Genomic DNA, 21,785 nt, shown 5'->3' on the forward strand with positions numbered 1-21,785 from the left:
GACTTCTAAACAATGAAGTGTCCAGAGGTCAGTCCTTAGACCTCTTTTCATCATCTACTCTCACCCCCTTGGTGATATCACTCAAATTCATGGCTTTGAATAATTTGTCTGTGCTGACAACTCCCACATTTATATTTTTAGCCTGGATCTCTCTCCTGAACTCCAGATTTATATATCAAGTTGCCTATTTGACATAGCCACTTGGATGTGTAATAAGCATCTCAACCTTGACATATCCCAAGTTAAATTCCGTATTTCCACATCCACCCTCACACACCTAAAACCAGAAAAAACCATTTGTCTCACAATCTTCCCCATTTCAGCAAGTAATAGCTCCCTGTGCTCAGGCCAAAAATCTTATAGTCGCCCTTGATGCCTTCCTTTCTCTCTCACCCCACAGCCAATACATTGGTTAAATTTATTGGTTCTGCCTTCTGAGTATATATAGAATCCAGCCACTTCCCACTGCTACCACTCTGGCCCAAACCACTACCATCTCTCCCCTGAATTATGCTGGTAGCCTTCCTTGCTGGTCTTCCTTCCTCATACAAACTGTTCATCACAAAATTGACAGGAGTGACTTTAAAACATAAATCGGATCACGTCACTCCTCTGCTCAAAATCCTCTAATGGCTTTCCTTGTTATTCAAAGTAAATCTGAAGTTCTCACAATCTCCTACAAGGCCCTACAGGATCACGCCTCCTCTGTTCCCCCACCCTCTGCCCCCATCTCCAGTCTTTCCTCTTCTGCACCAGCACACAGACCTGCTTGCCAGGCTTCAGGCACACCAAACATGCTCCCCCCTCATGGCCACAGGAATTTCAGGACTTGAAATTCCTCCAGCTATGCACATGGCTCTACCTTTACTACTTTCAGGTCAAATATCATCTTATCCCATAGGTCTTCTCTGATCACCCTACCCCTCCAACCCATACCGCCAACACAACCTATCCCCAGTCCTGTTTTGTTTTTCTTTATAGCACTTATCATCGTGTGCTATTTTATCTGTTAATGTGTCTAACATCTATCTTTCTACACTGCAATATTGACTTCATGAGGGCCAGAGTTCTGGTATATTTACTGCTAAAACCGCAGTTATTGTTGTAGGCACAGTAGGAGCTCAAATATAAAGGGAAGAAAGAAGGGAAGGAGGGACTGAGAAAGGGAGGGAGACTGATCCAATCATGTAACCTGACAGTATACTTTGGTTTTTAAGATTTCATTTACATGCAATTTTTCAGATATCAGGGTTTGCATAATGGAAACACACCTGTCCTTTCAAACTGAGTTTGAATTCAATTCATCATTTACTAACTGAGGAACATTGTGCAATTTAGTTAACTTCTCTAAGCCTCATTTTTCTCATCTATGAAATGGGAGGAATAGTAAGAGCTAACCTTGTGAAGGTTAAACAGAGTAATAACTTTAAATTGTTTAGTAATATGCCCCACACATAGCAAGCCCTCAATACATGTTGACTATCATTATTACCATATTTTATCAGTTTATATATCACCATATTTTAATCCTACTAAATTACTTTTCAAATTACTACTGTTTAGTATTATTCTCAGAAATTGTAAACTTTATATAGCTTTCATATACCACGAGAAAGGATTACTGGAAACATTTGACTGGTTCTTTCTCTCCTTTTTTTTAGCCACTTAAATCTTCTCTGTAAAGATTTTGGTTGTATTTTTCCTGAATTCAAAAAAGTCTTAAAGTGTTCTAATCTGAAAGCACTCTAAATCAAAAGCTTAGTCTTTAGGATAGTAACAGCAGATAGTATGTGGTCCCATTTCTTTATGTTCCTAAAGCCCATAATTCCATGCAAGTGCAATCTAGAAGGGCATTCTGGGTATTTTTATCTAAATGAACATAAGGAGCCCTCCATTTATCTCCAAAAGCCCTTGTAAAATACTGTCATAGTAAGCTTTCATCCCCACAATAAACATTTTTCCTAGAATCTGAATATCTCTGCTAGGCAGGATGGTACATGCTCCCTTCAAACTTGGGAGGGGTGGGGGAGTTTTAAAACATCAAGGAGTATAGTGGGAGGCATGGTCGAGGGGTTGCATATCTGGTAAGGATTCTGAATCTGGTGCAGGTGGTAATCTGGTAATCTGATCGCCAGAGAGCTTTCTGCGGCTGCTAGGAGCAAGATGGCCAGGGTGACTCTTTGATCTACAGCTTTCATCTTCTACTCTTTCTCTCCCCTCCCCTTCACTTTTTTGCTTTCTGCTCCCTCCCAACATGAACTATCCACACATACTCCCCCCACCATGAGAAGGCAGTGTCTCTTCTCATGATCAGTCAGAAAGCAGTTACAGATTCGTGTAATAAATTGGATTGTATTTCATCAAGTCAAATGGTCTATCAAATGGACACAGCAACCCAATCTGAAGTACTGATACGAGTCTATCATTGAGGCCAATGGTTTAAATAAAGATTAAGTTTTGAGCAAAAGACTCTAAAATCTGATGATGTACTTAAAGACAGCCCCAAATATCTTTTTATGTGTATTCCCTAGGGACTAACAAAAGGTTAAAATTCTGGAAGCCACACATGTGTGGTCTCTGATATAAATCTCTCCTGAAATTATATTCTTTCCTTTAAAGTGTATTGACCTGAGGAGTTTAAAAACAACAACAATAGTAATATTCACCATATTAACTGAGGCTTGTTGACATGAAGCACTTCAAATGCATTGTCTCCTTTACTTCCTGCATTCACGATTTCCATTTTACTAGGAGAAAATCAGAGACATTAAGACTTGAGTAACTTGCCCAGGATTTAAACCCAAGTCTAAGTGCAAAGTACATATTCTTAACAACTATGCCACAATGTCCACAGAAAATTCACTTGTTTTCAGGTCACTTTGGCTTATATCCTCCCCATGATATAAAGAGTCTTCCACACATTTTGGTATACATGGGTCACCACTTACGTATTTTCATGAACTGCCTTTTCTCTTGCCTTCTTAGCACTCTTATTTTATTGTTTATTTCAATCTTCCACATTTATTGGATTAGCCCAATAGAAAACATATCAGCAGCTTGCTTTTATTTTTCACATTTAACCATAATGAATAACCATCTGGAATTCAGTGTTTACAAAATGCTTTTTACAGATATTATCTCAATTAAAATTCAATACTGGAAATTAAGCATCTTACCATTTTAGATGAGGAAACTGGGTGGGGTTCAGAAAAATGAAACAACTTATCCAATGTCACATTACTCCTACATCAAATGCAGACCCTGTCACCAAATTGTATTCTTGTGCAGTAGATTACATTGCCTCATATTTCCATATTATGTGCCAACAGTACAGATTTACCACTTCTCTATAATAAGGACACTGGCTGGGTTAGTTTTGAATGATTTCTCTTGTGACATTATAGCAGAGCTCTGGAGTCAGGCTGCCTGAGTTAGAATTTTGGCTCCATTGCTTACTAACTAGATGAATTATTTAACTTCCCTAAATGTCATTTCTCTGATCTGTAAAGTGGGGACACTAATAGGACCTATTATAGATGATTATTAGTTATGAACTGTAATAGTTCTAGCAGACTGATATGTAGAAAGTTCCAAACATGTAATAGCTATTATTGTTACTTTTGGATTAATGACTCAAATAAACATGTATTAGAATTTCTTCGAGATTTACATACACCATGATCTGGAAATTGTTCTAATGTTCCATGCCATCTACACATAGTTTTAGAGTCCTTAACTTCTAATTGATTTAGGTCTTTGTCCTAAGACTTTGACATATGCCCCCAAATGTTACAAGCCTGGTTTCTAATTGGAAAAAGATTGAGAATAAGCAGACCAGCTCAAGCCAAATATTGTTTTTAAAATATATTTGTTTAAGGTGAAGCCAATTTATTCTAACTACACAGATACATAGAACAAGTCAGAGTGTATTACAAGTTGAATTGAGTCAAAATAATCAGATTGGTTGGTTTGTAAGAATGTAGTCTGAGACCATGTTGGACTCTGAAAGCTTTCCTCTTACAGTTCATCACTGTTTTCCTTCACAGTTCAGAGTTCACTGATGTTAGTTTTAAATGTTGATCCCAGGAGGTTCCAGTTAAAAGATATTCATTTTCTGAATGGGGTTTCCTATCATGCTGCTTTGATCTTAATGTGAGTCAACGACCATGATGTCATCCCTGTCACATACATTTGTGTGAAGAGTTTAGTTACCAATAATAAGGTGATCTTTTTGTTTGTAGAATGTCATTGTCATTTCCCTTTCCTCAGTGAATATAACTCAGTTTAAAGAAATTACAGCTCTACACTAAAATGCTGAGTACACTGGGAGAATTTTATCCTTTATGATTGGATTTCATGCTTTAGCTTTTATATTGTAGATATACTTGTTAGAATTTGCTACTTGAACTACTGGAGACCTGACATTACTTAATTCTGATTAGTTTGAAAAGAGAAGTTAATAGATGCAAAGAATCCTTACAGTCATCTCATTTTGTGGTTGTTAGATGTGATATTTATTATTGGCAAAAAAATATGTTGTTACACAACCAACTTCCTTTGGTCTTTTTTTTTTTTTAATTTTCATTAACCCTTGTCACTCACCTCTTAGAAATCTGTATCTCATAACAACTCTTCCCTCTTCACCTGACCTCCTAGTTCACAGGCAACACGGTTGAAAGTGAGGGAAAAAAAGAATCTCCAAGTCAGCCTATTAAGATGAATAAATATTCCATTGCATGACCAACTAAGATAGATAAGTAATGCCTAGACAAGCAATTAAAAATATACAAGAAAGGAGAGCATTGAATAAAATGATAGCAATGTTAATTAACATTATAACTCTGACGCCTTGTGAAACAGGACAGTTGTAAGAGAATTCTGAAAATGTTTTTATTGCTTTTCAAAGCATGATACTTTATTAACATAGGAGCTATTTTTATGTAGAAACAGTAGTTAAGGTATCTTATGTTCATTGCACAACTAAATTATATCAACTTATTGTGTTGCTTAAAGATACAAACAGATTTCAAAGATTTATTCTAGAAAACAGTGTTTAATCAATTTCTTATACTGTCTTTGAACATAATCTAGTAAGCAGATGTGGAGTTAATGGCTTATTATGTTCACACTCCCTATATCCATTCAGAGTCTGCCAGGCTCAGAATAAAAGTCAAGACATGTGCACACAGAAACTCTGTAGATGTTTGTAGCATTTGAAATTAAAATAGTGAGAAGGCCGCCTGGGCGTCCCTTCAGACATGGCACAGTACAGCACAGAGACAGGAAATATGCCAGACTGCCTCTGTAGGAGGCTGCTGAGAACACGTGCAGCAAGGAACAAGGAACCGCTTAATGATTAATCACTGTCAACCTTTGTTCTTGTTAAAGACTTGATTGTTGGACAAGGCTTGTAATGAGGGACTGTTTTGGTGTCTGTTGCTATGAGATTGTGTTCACTGATCCTCAGTTGATGTAAGCTGCTGTTCTCTTTTTTGCCTAAGTCAAATGAACTTAAAGAAAATGCTCTAACACTGCCTGCTAGTGGTGCTTTGAGAAGAGGCTCTGGGCACTCTGTTTACCAAATGTTAATCTAACCCAAAAATACAGAACAGATAACCAGGGAGCTGGTTCAGCTGAATTCTGGCATAAGAGATTTTATCAAAAATATTTTTTTAAAGTTTGATTTAAAAAAAAGAAGTAAATAGAAGTAGATTTTATGGTAGTAATGAGATAAAGACCCTCCCCCAACACACACACACACACACACACACACACACACACACACACACACACACACACACACACACACACACACCTTTTTTTCTTAGCTAGCACAGATACTCAGATGCCAAAATTTAAAGCTATGTTACCATTTATCTTGGCTTCTATAAATAAAATATTGGATTATGTTTTACCAACCAAATTCTTAACCACCAAATTGTGTGAGAGGCTGGAGTGTGTCTTGGCATTTTCCTAAAGGCTAAGAGAAGAAAACCTCACATAATTCTGTCATTGATTATTTGGCCTATGGACTTTTACATAACCATTTTTGAGTTTTTATTTTACCACAATAAAAGATCCGTGGAAAACTTTAAGAAAAAAACAGTATTCTTAAATTTTGAAAAAACTATTCTTCTGGGTTGAAGTGACCTTATCAAACTGGTAAATTCTTATAAATAGCATTGCATCATTATCACAAAATTATTTTTAAAATATGTACTTAGGTGAAAATATTAATACAGAATAATTTAAACTGTTGGTGATAGTCCCAGATTATACCTACTACCCCTTAGCCAAAGATCTCTCTCATCTCTCTCTTTCTCCACCAAATAACGTCTGCTATAGTTTTTTGATATTTCTGCATGAAGAAACTTTTCTTGTGTTTTACATCTGTATTTGACTATTTGGTTCAAAATATTATGTGTCCCTATTCTTCTCTCCTTTTTATTCCCTAATCCTCTTTACTCATGTACAGCGTAATCAGGGAAGTTGAGTAGGGACTATTTGGACCTCAAGCATTCTAAAATGTGGTCTCTGTTAGCATCTTATGTCCCCACCTGGTCTACAGGTAACTATAAATGTTCCATTTAATATCAGAGGTGATCCTGTCTAATCCAGGGACTTGCTTCTTCTAGAGTGTCGCCAACATATAAAAGTAAGAAGGGACTTGGGAATGACCACTTGATCTGTCCCTGTATCTCCTACGAGATTTGCTCTAAATCCTCCCAAACAGAAAAATCAATTTTTCATTTAAATCACTAAATTGAAATCCAGTTTCCCTGGGGAAATATTCACAATGTATAACCTGTAAACACTTCAATTTTCATAGTCTCGCTTCTACATTTAAATATGTATTCGCATGTACTTAAAGATCTAGAATGTAAGTTTTCTCTGACCACATGTCTGTCTGTTGAAGTTAAAATGGAGTAATATAATTAAGACAGAAATCAAGAGGTTTATGATGATAATGATAACTATAATTAGTTTGACCATTTAAGACAGTTTGAAGTAACTAGATCATCTCTGAAGTTAAAAGTTGCTCCTGATTCAGTTTATGGAACTGCAACGCCCTAAGGAGCAACTTTCAATAATCCATGCTATATAAATCTTGGTAGGCCTGATTGTTTTTTATCCTTGACCATAGATTGTTACATAAAGGAATACTTGACCATTTTGTAATGGTCCTTGAACAGATGTCCTTGGACAATATTTCTAGTAGCTAGCCTAAAATCCTGGGGGAAAAAACATATTGAAACAAATCACTCTCTGTACAACATTGTGAATTATTATTTGCATTTAAATAGAAACACTACAGCCTTCCTTTACTGTAATAAATGCTTTCAGGTAAAATATACTTTTCCCGGCTTCTGTATATGTCAATGCCCATGTTGTTTTCTTTTACTGTCTGAAGACCACTATAGTAGTAAATACACCAGTTGGTTCTATTGAGGTTAAATTTGACAGAAATTTATTCACCACATACCAATAGCTTCTTTGATTTTTTGTATATAATAAATGTAGTTAAATTACTGAAATAGACTAAGTTATCCAGATCTGCAGTGCTTTTCCTATAAAAACAGTGACCATTCCACTTTCTCTTATGACTAGGACCAGGTGAAATTTCTGTCACATTCAGCGGTATGGCATTTCACATGCTTGGCCCAAGTTCTGTTAAGTTTATAAAGAGGCTAGCAATTTTTTGAATTGCTTTTCTGTTTTTTGTTTTTTATTTTTCCTGAGGATAGCTGGATAACAGTACTTTTTAATTCTAAAGGGGATCCAATTGGTTCAAATTAAGTCACAGTTTTGATTTAAATATTCAGAAATGCTCAGATATATACCGAAGGAACTGTTATTTGGGTCTAGCCAGCAGCTAAAGAGTTGTTGCATATGTATTTCCTTTTAAAAAGTACCACATGGGTCTGGAAAGTACAAAACAATGTAAACACTGGTAACTGCACAATAGATCAGTCTCCCTTCATGCATTCTCTCCTGATCAGCAGTTAGGAATATAAGCCACAAATGTTTACCAAATTGAAAAATCACTAGACAGTTATGTTCAAATCAGGAATCTGTTTCCAGTTACAAGTAATGGAATCCAATACAACCAATCTACCCAAATTGCTGAGAAAAAAAGGTTAAAAGTTCACATAAATCTGTACAGACTGAATTTAAGTTCAAGGTTTTAACCGTAAGTGAAAAGATTTGCACGGTATCTTGAATTGACAAATAATAATAAATATTCCCAGGTAAGGCATTTTTATATGATATTTAATATTGATATTTGTCATTTCACTGAAAATTTTTGATAGACATGTTACTTTCTTAATAACACCTAAATAATTGTAAATCGTGCTATAAATGAAGTTTATCTGACTTTCAAATATTCCAAAAAACATATATACTGAGATCTACTTTATATCAGGCTTATGTGTGCTGGCGGAAATGCATAGATGAATAAAACAGTTCATGTTCTTAAAGTAACCAGAGTGTACTAAGAGGTAACATACATGTAAATAAATAATTGTTATATTTTATAACAGACATAAATACAAATATGATTTGGACCCAAATAATACCAGTCATCTATGTTGGAAAGGTGCCAAGATAGACCTGCCTTGCACTGAATTCTCTACTTGTATAAATTAATGTAAAGAGTCAGCTTGTGAACCCAGAGATATACAAGAAATTCTTGTAGATGAAAAAATGTCTTAAAAAATGGTTGATATCTAAAACTAATTTAGGCTTTGTTCTCCATCTTGTAGTCCACTTTGTTTGTAATTCCAAACAAAGAAAAACAAAGAAGGTAAAATCCTCTGTGTATGTGTGTGTGTGTGTGTGTATTTAAGACATCTCTAATCTTATTACTCAACAGAATTACTAAAATTTTACACTTGATCTTAGCCAAAATACTGAAAAGCAATTACTAAAAATTTTAGATACTCTTTTTTAGACTTATAGCCCTAGAGTAATAGTTACTTACAATATCTGTCAGTAGTTGCACAGCTAATTTGATCAATGTAGATAGATAAGATAATCAAACCAAAAAAAGTTGACCTCCCTTATTCTTCTCCTCAATAGACTTCATTTAAGGTTATCATTTTTCTAAAACATTATTTCAGTACCCTGCAGATCAAAATGTGTTTGTATAGTTTGCATAAATAAGACTTGGTAAATAACCTGATTTTCTGGGAATTGATCCGAGAGAAACCTATAATCTTTGAAGTTCATCCCTCAGTGATCCTTAGGGAGAACTCAGCTTTTTAAAAGTCCCACTCAAATATTTAGTGGATTGCTTTGCTAATCCAAGGGAGACTTCAGGACTATGTTTAACAGAGAACAGATGGCTCCTTTTCTAATGTCCTTTGTGGTCATTATAATAATACATTCAAAAATACCTAATCATGTCACATTAGAGAAGATGGACACATTTGAAGATCCTGACCACAGTTACCACAGTTTATAAGTCCATCTAGATTTCCATGTCTGTTAGAAAACCTGCAATAACCAAGACATTCTCTCATTTCTCATAAGAGGAGTTATGTCAGAATTTGTAGGTTACTTTGTACGTTAATATATTTTGTATATTTTAGTGCAGAATGGAGATTCAAAGCATAAAGTTATCTCCAAAAAAATATTTTGTATTTTTTTTACACTATCAGGGAAAAATACAGACCTTTTTACAGAATCAGTTAAGAAAAGTCAGAAGTCATTACCAAAGCTCTATAGTTCTGCACTATACACTATAGCCTTCCACGCTTATATATATGAACAAGGCCAGAATTCTGTCTAATACATTTCCTCAACATTTCCATTCCCAATCCTTGGTTCATTTACCTCAATTACTTCAGAGGAGATCCAGTTTGATCCTTCAACTCCCAACCCTAACCGAATCAATATATTATTTGTTCACTATAGAGGCAAAATCTTTGCACATTTTGTTAGGTTGCATTTTAGACTCAATGGAAAAAAATGAAATCAAATTATTTTATCACAGTGGTACTTACTGTTGGCTTGATTAAATACAAGTGAAATTTCAACTATTCTAACACTAGAATGACATTTACAGATTGTACTCTTTTTTTTTTTTTTTTTTTTGTCTTTTTCGCGACCAGCACTCAGCCAGTGAGTGCACTGGCCATTCCTATATAGGATCCAAACCCGCGGCAGGGAGCGTCGCTGTGCTCCCAGCGCTGCACTCTCCTGAGTGCGCCACGGGCTCGGCCCAACAGATTGTACTCTTAACATCCATGTCTTAAAGTTGGGGAAACTAAAGCCTACAGAGGTTACAAGAGAAGACTGAAAAATTAACAAGTTTCACAGGTCACATAAAACAGATTCTTAGAAGAAACAATCAAATGTCATAAAGTATAAGGTAAGAATAAGTAAAAATTATCAAAGCAAATGCTAACTTATTTTCAACACTATCTTGGTCCATTTGTACTGCTATAACAAAATACCACAAACCAGGTAATTTATAAAGAACAGAAATTTATTGCTCACAGATCCGGAGGCTGGGAAGTTCAAGATCAAGGTGCAGGCATTGGTGTCTAGTGAGGGCCTGTTCATGGATGATGTCTTCGCACAGTAGTGTGCTCACATAGTAGATGGCAGAAAGGCAAAAAGAGGTCAATCTCACCCCCCTCAAATTCTTTTATAAGGGTACCTAATTCCATTCACTAGGGCAGAGCCCTCATGACTTAATCACCTCCCAAAAGGTCCCACTGCTTAATACCAACACCATGGGGATTCAGATTCAACATGAATTTTGGAGAAGACTCCATCATTCAAACCATAGCAAATACTTTCTATGAGCCAAAGACTGTCACATATTTTACCTACATCATATTATTAAAGCCATAGAACAATTGTACGAGGAAGGAACTACTATTTACCCCTTATTAGATAATAAACTGAGTAGAGAATTTTATAGTTTGCCCAAGAACAATTGGTAAGTTATAAAGGAAAAATTTACACCCAGGCATTCTAACTACATAGGCTACATTTTCTTTTCATCATTACAGTTTATTGCCTTGAGAAATGTGAGAATTTTCGTAGATTTCTCACTTTTCCATCCTAAAGAGCATAATAGTCTCTACAATATTCACTGAGGCGAAATTCCAGAGTCAAAATTATAAATCTTTTTCTTTTTTTTTTTTTCCCAAAGTTAAAATCTTATATTCTCTCCAAGGTATCAGAAACCACCTTTGGAAATCAACTTTTTAAAATTCCAGATTTCTTTCAAGTATAATTTTACCATAATTTTGATGTAAAAAGCAACAGTTTCAAAGGGATTTCCTTCCTTTTGAACTGTGGTATCATTTATCCCTTCTTCATTCCCCATCACTAATTGTTTACTAAATTACCTTCACTTTTAATGAGAACTGAAAATGTTGATAACTTATCTCATCCGAAACCATAATACCTTCCAAACACTTCTAGAGGAACCGACAATTTTAGAGTGTAAAACTGGTTTGCAATGTACTATATCCTTTAGAAATGAATGCTTTTGCAAAGAGGAGTTAATACACCAGAGAGGAAAAAAGGGGGGATTAATAGCACACAATTTATAGAATAAACTCGACAAGAGATAAAATTATCCTTAAACACAATTTCCTAATCTTGTTTTAGTTGTTAGAGCCAGTGGTCATAATGCTTGCTAAGTTCGAGTTACTGGGAATATCTCTGGATAATCATTGCTCATTGATTATTACTGCTATTATCATAAACACCATGCTACCCTCACTGTCTGATGATCAGAAATTGTATATTATTTAGTCAAGTGCGTTGTTTTAAATATACATATATATGTACACATACGTATGATATTCAGTAAATATATATGATATTCAGTAAATATCAAATTGACTTAAAAGGGGGATATTAATGTTTATTTTAAATCTATTGCATAACACATACTAGTGTAGTAAGCACTTCATGTACTTTATGCCATTTTTTCTTCACAGCCACCCTTGGATGTACGTATTATTACCTCTATACAACTTGGAAAAAAGCAGAGTTGGGATTTGAACCTACATCTTTCTGATCCTAGATCCCACTTTTCACTATTGAAATTGTTTTCACCATTCAAATTGTTTTTGGAACAGAGGGTATTTTAAAATATTTTACCTTTTACCTTGTTTTATCAAGCTCAGTAGCCTTTAAGATACTTTGCATTTTAAAAGCATACATGTATTTAAAAAAAAAAAAGTTTCTTAACCTCTATCACCTCATCTTTGAAATGTGAGTGATAATTAAAACAGAATTATTATGGGGATTAAATGAGATAGTAAATGCTCAACATATGGCCTGGCAAATAGCCTTCAAAAAATGGTAACTGTTAGTAGAAATTGTATTCCATCAGTGAGCCTTCTTCTTGCCTTCCAGCACATACTCATCTCATCATCATCATCATCACCATCATCATTGTTGTTAGGAACTCCATCATCACTACTAACTCTTCCTCCTAAAACAGCCTTTCTGCCAAGAGCCCTTCTTAGGTGGCTCACCCATAAAAACAACAATGAATTTAACAATGTTGCTCAACCTTAGCCTTTCTCTCCTACTTTGGCTTTCCAGTTGCCTTTGAAAAGAGCCAGCATTCCACCCTGTGTGCCTCACAGCAGGAAATTCTGTCCCCATTTTCTACTTCATACTGCTTCTTTATTCGTTCATGTATTTTTTTTACTCAAAAAACACTTATGGAGGGTCCATCCTTCCCTGAGAACATCATGATGAACATGTCCCAGCCTTCCTAGTACTTATAATGGGAGAAAGATATATGCAAACGAACAGCTGTGATAGAGTGGCAATGCTACGTAATGAGCCAGTCCCAGATGTTATGGAAGCACACAAAAGAGACACCTGACTCCGCCTGGGGAAGTCAGAGAAGACTTCCTGAAAAAATGACATCTGAGTTAAGCCTAGAGAGAATGGGTGTTCACCTGGTAGGGAGGAGCAGAGGAAGAGTGATCCAGGCAGAGAGGACATAAACACATGCAAAAATTTTGAGAAGAGAAAGAGCTCTGTGAGTTTGTAGAATTTCAGGTAGTTTAACATTACTATAGCTTAGAGTGAGGAAAGGATGTGATGGGAGATGATATTGGAGAAATATGCAGAGGCCAGACCACAGAGGGCCTTATATACCATTCTCAGGAGTTAGGACTTGATCCCAAAGTCAGTGAGGAGCCATGGATGGTTTTAAGCTGGGAGAGCAGTGCAGAGGATATATACAAGGAGAAAATTATTTTATTACTTTCGTAAATACTAACCTTTGAGAAGTGGGAGGTGGAATTCTCAACCTGAGATCTATGTATGGTCTGTGGATGTTTAGAGAATTTGTGAACTCCCTAAAATTGCAAAAAAAATTGTAAGTTGTATGCATGTTTGGGGATGGGAGGAGAGGTAAAATCCATATCTATGTAAAGTCCTCAAAAGGCACTGTGATTCAAAGAAAAGTTTGAAACCACTGCTCTAGGAGCAGAAAGCTAAAAGTAACTTACAGAGCAGAAATTTCAGGTCTGCCACAAAGAGCCCTTCTAAACTTGAAGAATTTGTCTTTTAAGAAAAATTTCTCATTCCTTCCCCTGAGTTACCAAACTCTTCCCACTCCACCCTGACCCACTGACGTTTTGTTCCTGGCCATTCTCCCACTCAAATGCTGCTTCCTTGCTCATGGAATTGGTCTCTGTGCCAGCTCGTAATAAGGGTCCACCCCAGAGGCTAAGAATAGACATAGTGTCCTGGTGACTTGAAAATTAGGTAGCATCTGAAGGATGAACTCTATAATGACCACAAAACTCATTCTAATCATTTGAACCAAACAGATTATGAACATATGATCAGGATTTCCCTGCAGGGTAGAGGATTAGGTGCTGAGCAAGCTAAGAAAAACCCCTCTTAAATAGAAGGAAAAAGCAGCTACTACTCATAATTGCAAAGGACAAAGAAAAATATTAAACCAAGTACATTTTTCTGTTTTTAAACTCCACCTTTGAACATCCACACGACCCCACCTCTCATCCACTAACAAGCCAGTGCCAAAAGACAAGCTACAGTTCTTTCAAGCAAATGGATTTTGTTCCGTTTATTTCTCCTTAATATGTTTTCCTGTATTTGAATATGTGTTCCTCATCTTTCAATTAGGTGAGTGATCTTATGCAAGTCAATTCCTTAACCTTTCTGGGCAGTGTCTTCCTCTGCAAAAGAAGTTGGATGAAGGATCTGTGAGTTACTTTTCAGTTCCAGCTAATTGTAATAGTTGCTGGAGTGGAGGGCTGCTGTAAACAGATCTTATGATAAATACTTCTAGTTCTCAATTTGCCAATTACTTCCACTGATTGCTGGGTATTTTTTCTAAGTCATTTTTCAGTTTATTGTAAAAGACTAACTACCTAGCATTACTTGGCCAGTACAGCCAATAAAGCAAGGATCAGCAAACTTTTTCTGTAAAGGGCCAGACAGTAAATACTACAGGTTTTGTAGGCCATAAGATTTCTGTCACAACTATTTAACTCTGTTGTTAAAGTGTGAAAGCAGCCACAGATAATGTGTAGATGAATAGGTATGGCTGTGTTCCAGTAATATTTTATTTACCAAAAAAAGGTGGCAGGCTGGATTTGACCCATCATGTCATAGTTTTCTCACCCTTGAAAAAGAAGACTAGATGATCTGATAACCTGAAAGTAGGAGTGTTTCATCCCTTCAGTCTTTTCTGTTTATAAGCTGTTTCCTGGATGATTTCCTTATCGTTGTTGTTGTTGTCATTGTTGTCATGTCAAACAAGAGCTGTTCAATTATTTTAGCCACCTACAGCTATCTCACTATCCATGCCTCAAATAAATAACCTGAAGTAAGTGAGCCTGCCAGCTTGTAGGGAATCTGAAACAGTTAAGGCAACTTGCTTCTCAGGCATAGAGATAAATAAACAGCTTCATCAGCAGACAGTTTAGAAGATGAATAGCCTGGAGGAACAGTTGAGCAGTTAGTTCATTGAAACAGGGAAAGAGGAGGAAAAGAGGGAAAGTGAGAAGGGGGAGGAAAAGAAAGATTGATTGAACAGCAAACCAGTTTGTGAGATCTACTGTACAGACTTGCCCAGCTGGGTGCTTTATCTTGAATTTGTTTTGCAAATTGCAGATGCCTAGCTTTGGAAGCCAAGAAAAAGAAAGGGCAGTCATCCCACGCCAAAATACTCTCAGGGATCTCAAGTAACTTACATTACTTCATTTTTGTGGGGAAGAAAAATCATTATATATCTCCCTTCCAAAATAAGTTAAGAGGAACAGAGAGCCATTTTACCCAGATTCCTAGAACAAAACAAATATTTTTAGGTTTTTTTTTTTAATATTAAGAGAACAATACTTGCCAAATAACTTTGTCTGTTTTTTGAAAGTTACTGTGTCACTGTTCAGCAGACAAAACTGCTTTAACAGTAAAATTGACTGAATTCAATGAGTCTTAATATTTCAATATACTTCAATGAAACTAGGGATTTTTTTTTTGCTGCTTTAAGGCATGTCTAATTGGACCCCATTTTACCTTTTGCTGACATTAGTCCTGCCTGATTTCAGTGCTCGCATTGCATTAAAATGAAAAAAAAGGGGGGTAATTTTTTTTTTTTTTTTTAGTTAACATCTTCTTAAAATATCTCTCACATATTGACCATGACTTACAAAGACACCTTATCAAAGAAAGACCCAGTAGCCAGGTCTATCCTCTGCTGTTTTTATTGAGATTTTACAAGATTTTCTTCATGTATACTGTTTCTTTAAATATTTATCTCAGAAATTTTAAAGAAGACTAATTGTTGAATTAGTTGGTAGGGCTGGGATAGTGGAACTTGTTCTTAATTTTTACATTTGGATATTTTTTCAAAAGGACTTCAAAGTGCTTTTGAAAGAATTATAGTTTAAAACAGGGAGGATAGGTAATTAGTATTCTAAGGAAAAGGGGTGACCATTTAAAAGAGTTCAAGTGTTTCCTTAATTTCCTACCAGGTTTGTAGAGGTGGTTTGCAATCTTGTTGAGGTAGTACTTTCCATGGTGATCCATGGACAAGATATTTAACCAACGAAGTAACAAAGTTGGGAAAGCATTCTTTTAACACATTTTAACAACATTAAAATATGCATCCAGCTTCCTATAAAAGTAAATCAACCATACACATGCCACTTACTTGTGAGCATGTTTTGATTGCCTCCAGCTAAAAGGTTTGGTCATTGTATACCTGATTTACCAAATGGTCTTCTAATATCCTTGAGACCATTCTGGGAAATAAATTGCCCATCGGTAGTACAGTTGGAAAACTTAAAAGTATAGGCAAGTGGCAGGATTTTCCAGTAGGCTGCATGAACTTCAATTGTTGCCCTTGTGTGTAGCACTACCCACAGTCCAGGGTATGACTATTTACTCTTCTTGGAGGTGAAAGCCTTGTAAGCAAGAACTGTGTCAAAATTATCTTGATTCCCCCAGCACCTGATGAAATGCCTGGCATGTACGTTATACTCAATAAATATCTGTTTTTTAAAAAATTGAATGAATGAATGGAACCCATCACGTGAAAAGATCTGTATTTAGCATTTTCTTCATTCAGATGCTGTTAAAAACGACAGCTTGGAATTCTGAAGAGTATTCCAAATAATATATTAAGAATGTTTCTGTAATTTAAGCAGAAATTGAATGATCATTTTTCAGACAGACAGACAAATAGACGGTGGATGGTGGATGAACAGATGGATGCACGGACAGACAGATAGAGGCTTTATAATCAGAAGATTCTAGTGTCTGTGTAGAGGCTGAGTCCAAAATTGTTGAGTATAGCAGTTCTGTCAAGAATATCTAGCCTCTTCTTAAATGACAAAATAGGATGGCGACTTTTAAAAAATATACGTATGAACTTATTATGAGATCTTCACTACTGATTTGAGATAGTCTTAAAATATTCTCAGAGTGAAAGAGCAGAAATGGGATGACTAAATACTAGCAGTGGTTAGGGACAGAGCAGTGAAATGCTGATGAGAGGACCAAAGCCTTAGAGGAAGAGGTCACTCAAAAGTGGGGCTTACAGTGAGCTCAGGGCCACTTGTATACAGCCTAAGAAATGTTAAAACTAAGATCTCAAACTCCTTTTGATTGGGATGGCATTTTGGGAAAAGGATATATCCTACTAAGAGATTCTGATTCTAAAATTCATAAAAATTCTATTTGTTTTAGGTTCATGAGAAGTCCTGTTGAATTCTTTCTACTACTTTATCCCCAAGGCCTAGAAGAATGCCTGATGCTCAACAAATATTTGTTGAATGAATAAATGAGTAAAGATAATAATTCTAAAGATGTCGGTTGATGATTAATAGAACTTTATGAAAATAATACAGACATGCTTTCACAGGTCTAGCAGTCCTGTGCTGGATTAAAACAGAAGTCAAGAAGCTATAACCATATTTAAGCACTGGCATGCTACTCTGTCTCGATGACTTAATTAATACTGTAAAAGGACTTTAAAATCTCAAATACACATTCACACTCACAGGCATGTGGAAAACTATCTATGAGTACATATTAAATAAAAATTGATACTAAATCCCAGGAGGATAGGGTCAGAAACCTATTTTCTAGGTTAGCATCAAATACTGTAATTTCATAGGTAAAAACAGAAAAACACCCACAAAATGTGAGATCACTCAAGTACATGATGTGAACCAGCTATTACTTGCTGCCAAATCAATCTTTAACTCCAGTTTCTCTAGAAAACTGGGTTTTCTGTCATATAAGAGACTACATGAAAGGAAATGACCTAATTCACTCACACGTGCTGTCATCTTCAGGCTGAGGATGTGCTGTTTTTACCAAGGCCTTCATATACCCTTTAGGAGAAAACAAGTGTTGGGAGAGAAAGAGATGATTTCTATTAAATCAGGTTCTACTTGGGCTGAGTTTAAGGCAAAGAGAAGCTGAATATGAAATTCAAAGCCAATGCATCACAGCATATTTTTCTCTCAAAATATTTTACGTACTGAAGTTTGCACAACATCTTGGCCATGCTAGCAAGCCTGTGTAAGGAGGTGTTTTGTGTTTCATAGCTAACAAAAGGGCAAAAAAAAAATGTGGCAACAGCCAATTATTACTTCAATCATGAATTGAAAGAATGTGGATAGTAGAGTACACGGTAAGGCCCGTGGGATAGAACATTTAAAAATCTACAAAATTCCAAAAGAGAGCTTATCTCTTATTCTTTCCTCCATACCAGGGAACCTCCCTTCACCCCAGCACTAGTTTCAAATTTGGACAACCTTAGGGCTCTAGGGAGAAGTGTCCTAGAATATCTTTTCGTATTGTGAAGGAATGAAACTAAATTTAGCACAGTCCATCTGTTTGATTAGAGAGAGAAAGAGACATAGTTACATTTTCTTGGCATGCAGATCTTTTATAAATCTTAAAGAAGGGTGGTTTTCCAGTTTTGTCTGGAAATTATTTTGCAGTTCATCAATTCTGCCAACATTGAGCACTCTGTTCATTTCTTTTTCTTTATTTTCCTAAATACTTTTTATTTTCTAGAAAATAGAAAACTGCATAGCACATAGTGGATATTCAATAACATTTGTCAAATGCATTTGTGGATTTATAGATGCTTGGGTGACTCGGGTAGGCATTAGAAGATTTGAGTTTTAATCCTAAGGTACTGGTAAGTATCATACCACCTAATGGGAATTATTATGCATTGCTTTTTACTGTCATAACTTTGGGTGAGTGTGCTTGTAGAGTGTATAGTTGGTGTATCTCATCTTCCCAGATAAATTATAAGCGGGTGATCTTAAACTCAAATGCCTACATGGGCCAGATAAGTAATAGAAATGAGGAAAATGGGTGGGTATAATAAAATAATAAGTAGTGGAGATTGTGGTCAACTGGAGAGTATGAGGACCAACCTGTGTTTATAACATGATGGGAGCCAAACATCCCACATCTGTGGTCCAAGTCCACTTACAGTGTGAGCTCTTTCACAAGGATAATTCTACCTAAAAAATCTCTGTAATATAAAAAATACAAAATAAGCAAATAAGAAAAATATTAATAGCTCAAATTTATCAAACACCAACTAAGTGCTTGGCACTGTTTTAAATTTCATTGGGTCTAATTTTATATCATTAACATATTTACCTTCATTTTAAAAATGAGGAAACAAAGGTGCAGTACTTACTAAATGTATATGGGTTGCTGTATGAGTAATTGGATGTTAAAAAAATAAAAACAGCACAGCAAAGAACAAAGTATCAGAGCCCTAAACTGATACTAACCCGATGAAAGAAGCACACCCTAAAAGATAGCCCATCAGAGAAGGACACCTCACCCATCTTCTGGCATCTCCAAGTTGGAGGATAAAGGTAATTCCCCAAGTCCATAGGTAGCTCATAATCTGCAACCCAACGAACCTCTATATTTCTGATAGAGTTGACACAGAACAGCTTTTGGCAATCTGCAAGGCCTGTCTCCTTTGCTTCATGCTATAAAACCAAACAAAACAAAACAAAACAAAGAAAGCAGACTATTGCTCCTATGTGTTAAAATAACTTTAACAGTTATGAGCAGCTGTCCTTTATTAAGTGCTTTTTATGTTCAGGGCATTGGATTATCTCTTCTAATTCTTACAGGGACGCTATGAAGTTGGTATTGTTATCGTTCTCATTTTACAGTTAAGGAAATTGAGGCTTATAGACGTGAGTTAACTTCTGCCAAATCACACAACTAATAAGTGCTAGAACTGGGTTCTGAACCAAGGCGGGCCTGTCTCCAGAGCTCAAGCTCTTGTCCACTGTATGGCCATGCAAAGAGAGAACCAAAAAGAAAAGTGCATTGAATTTCTACCTGTGTTTGTCAACCATTTATTAAAACCATGAAACCCTCTTTTCAAAGTTTTGCATAAAACTCCAAATTTTATCGTAGAAAAGAGCAGACTTTCTCTATTCTGCTTGAAGTAGAAAATGGAGGACCAAGCACTGCCTCAATATATTCTCTCTCACCTTGATTTCTTCCACCACCACCTCGTTGTCTTTACACTTCCCTGACCCTGCCTGTTTCTCCCTGTCACAGGCTCTGCTTCCCTGTCCTTAATCTGGGTGGACCCAAAGCCTCAACCTTCAATCTTCCGGCTATTTCCTGCTCTATTTGACCTCCAGGATGCCCAACTCACAGATCTTCATCTGCCACCATTCTCTTAATGACTCTCAAATGCTTGTTTCCGAGTTCACATTCCTAGTGGCTTGTAGGACACATGGGGTGAAATCTTTTCCAAGAGCCATGATGGATTTAAAGTTGAAAGAAATGACTGGTCATAGGAGTCTAAATGTATCAGAACCCAGTTCTGGCACTTATTAGTTGTGTGATTTGGCAGAAGTTAATTCACACCTATAAGCCTCAATTTCCTTATCTGTAAAATGAGAACAATAACAATACAGACTTCATAGGGTCCCTGTAAGAATTAAGCTGCTCAGAGGATGTACCTCAGAGATGGCTCTTATTATTTCTAACTAACTGGTGAGGAGGCTCTCCCTGCCCTGGCCCCACTCCCCTGTCCTTCTCCCCAACACACTCCCTTCCACCCACCTGACTTGAGGATGCTCAGCCCTGAGGGGAGTGCTGCAAGAACACATGTGTTGGCACAGGTTTAAAGTGCAAAAATCTTTCTTCACAATGCTTCCTGTCTCAGCTGAAAGGCAGTAGAATATAGACATTGAGAACTAGGGTTCTGGAGTCAGACCTGGCTTCTAATCCTCCTCTGCTACTTACAGCTATGAGATCTCTCCGAGCTCAGGTTTCTCATCTGCAAAATTAGGATAATAATACAAGTTCTTGCTCAGTGGACAGAGTAAATGATATAAATCATGTAAAGCTCAGAGCACAGTGACTATCCTATAATAAGCCTCAGTGGATGGTTATCCTTAGGATTAGTTTTAATTCCTTTGCTTACTTTGTTGTTTGCTTTTTAAAATTTTTCTATTTTTTATTTTTTAATTGTACATATCTGTGGGTTACAGGGTGTTTTTTAATACATGCATCTATTGTACAATGATTCATTTAAGATAGATAGCACATCCATTACCTAAACATTTACCTTCTTTTTGTGGTGACCTTTTGAGGCTAGTGAGCTCTATAGCCCCAGGAATTACTAAAGCAAGACCAAGCTTTCTACATCCCCAGGCTTTGGGCAGCTCTGCAGACAACTAAAGAAATGGAAAAGGATAACAGGGAAGAGAATTTCCACAAGTGATGTACCTGCTACTACTACTCATGAGACGTCATGGGAGTTGCTCTTTTTATGTCTTGTAACCTCACTCAGTCCAACTGGAGAGTGACAGTTGGATTTTATTGCTTTCATGTATTCAGTGTTTCTCAAAGTGCATTGCCTAGATCAACAAGCATCAAAATCACCTGAGCAGGTACCCTGATCTATAGCCTCGGAATCTCTGTGGCAAGGCCACGGCATCTGCATTATAACCTGCTTCCCAGATGACTGTCATCGAAGTGTGAGGATCTTTGGCTTAGTGCTTATATTACATAATCTAAAATTTGATTCTATATTTTCTTGTGTTTATACATGTAAGCATTCTCTCCCTTACTTAGGTGATAAATTCTCCGGGGTGAGGATTATGTTTTCTAGTCTTCTTGTAACCCTACTAGTGTACAGCTCAATCCTAAATATATCATTGGAAATTAATGAGAATACTTGACTCGGTTTAGCTTTCTGCTCTGTGGGGTGCTGATCTGTCAGTGCCTAAAGATTGGTAGGG

The 21,785-nt window shown here is 36.4% G+C and overlaps 1 protein-coding gene across 1 annotated transcript in view; it reads left to right on the forward strand.

The window, feature by feature from the left end:
* MAML2 (mastermind like transcriptional coactivator 2) overlaps positions 1-21,785 on the forward strand; it is a 325,642-nt gene that overhangs the window by 292,773 nt on the left and 11,084 nt on the right. The window lies entirely within an intron of this gene.

The sequence above is a fragment of the Cynocephalus volans genome, chromosome 4 (genome assembly GCF_027409185.1).
Source record: "Cynocephalus volans isolate mCynVol1 chromosome 4, mCynVol1.pri, whole genome shotgun sequence".
Taxonomy (NCBI): Eukaryota; Metazoa; Chordata; class Mammalia; order Dermoptera; family Cynocephalidae; genus Cynocephalus; species Cynocephalus volans.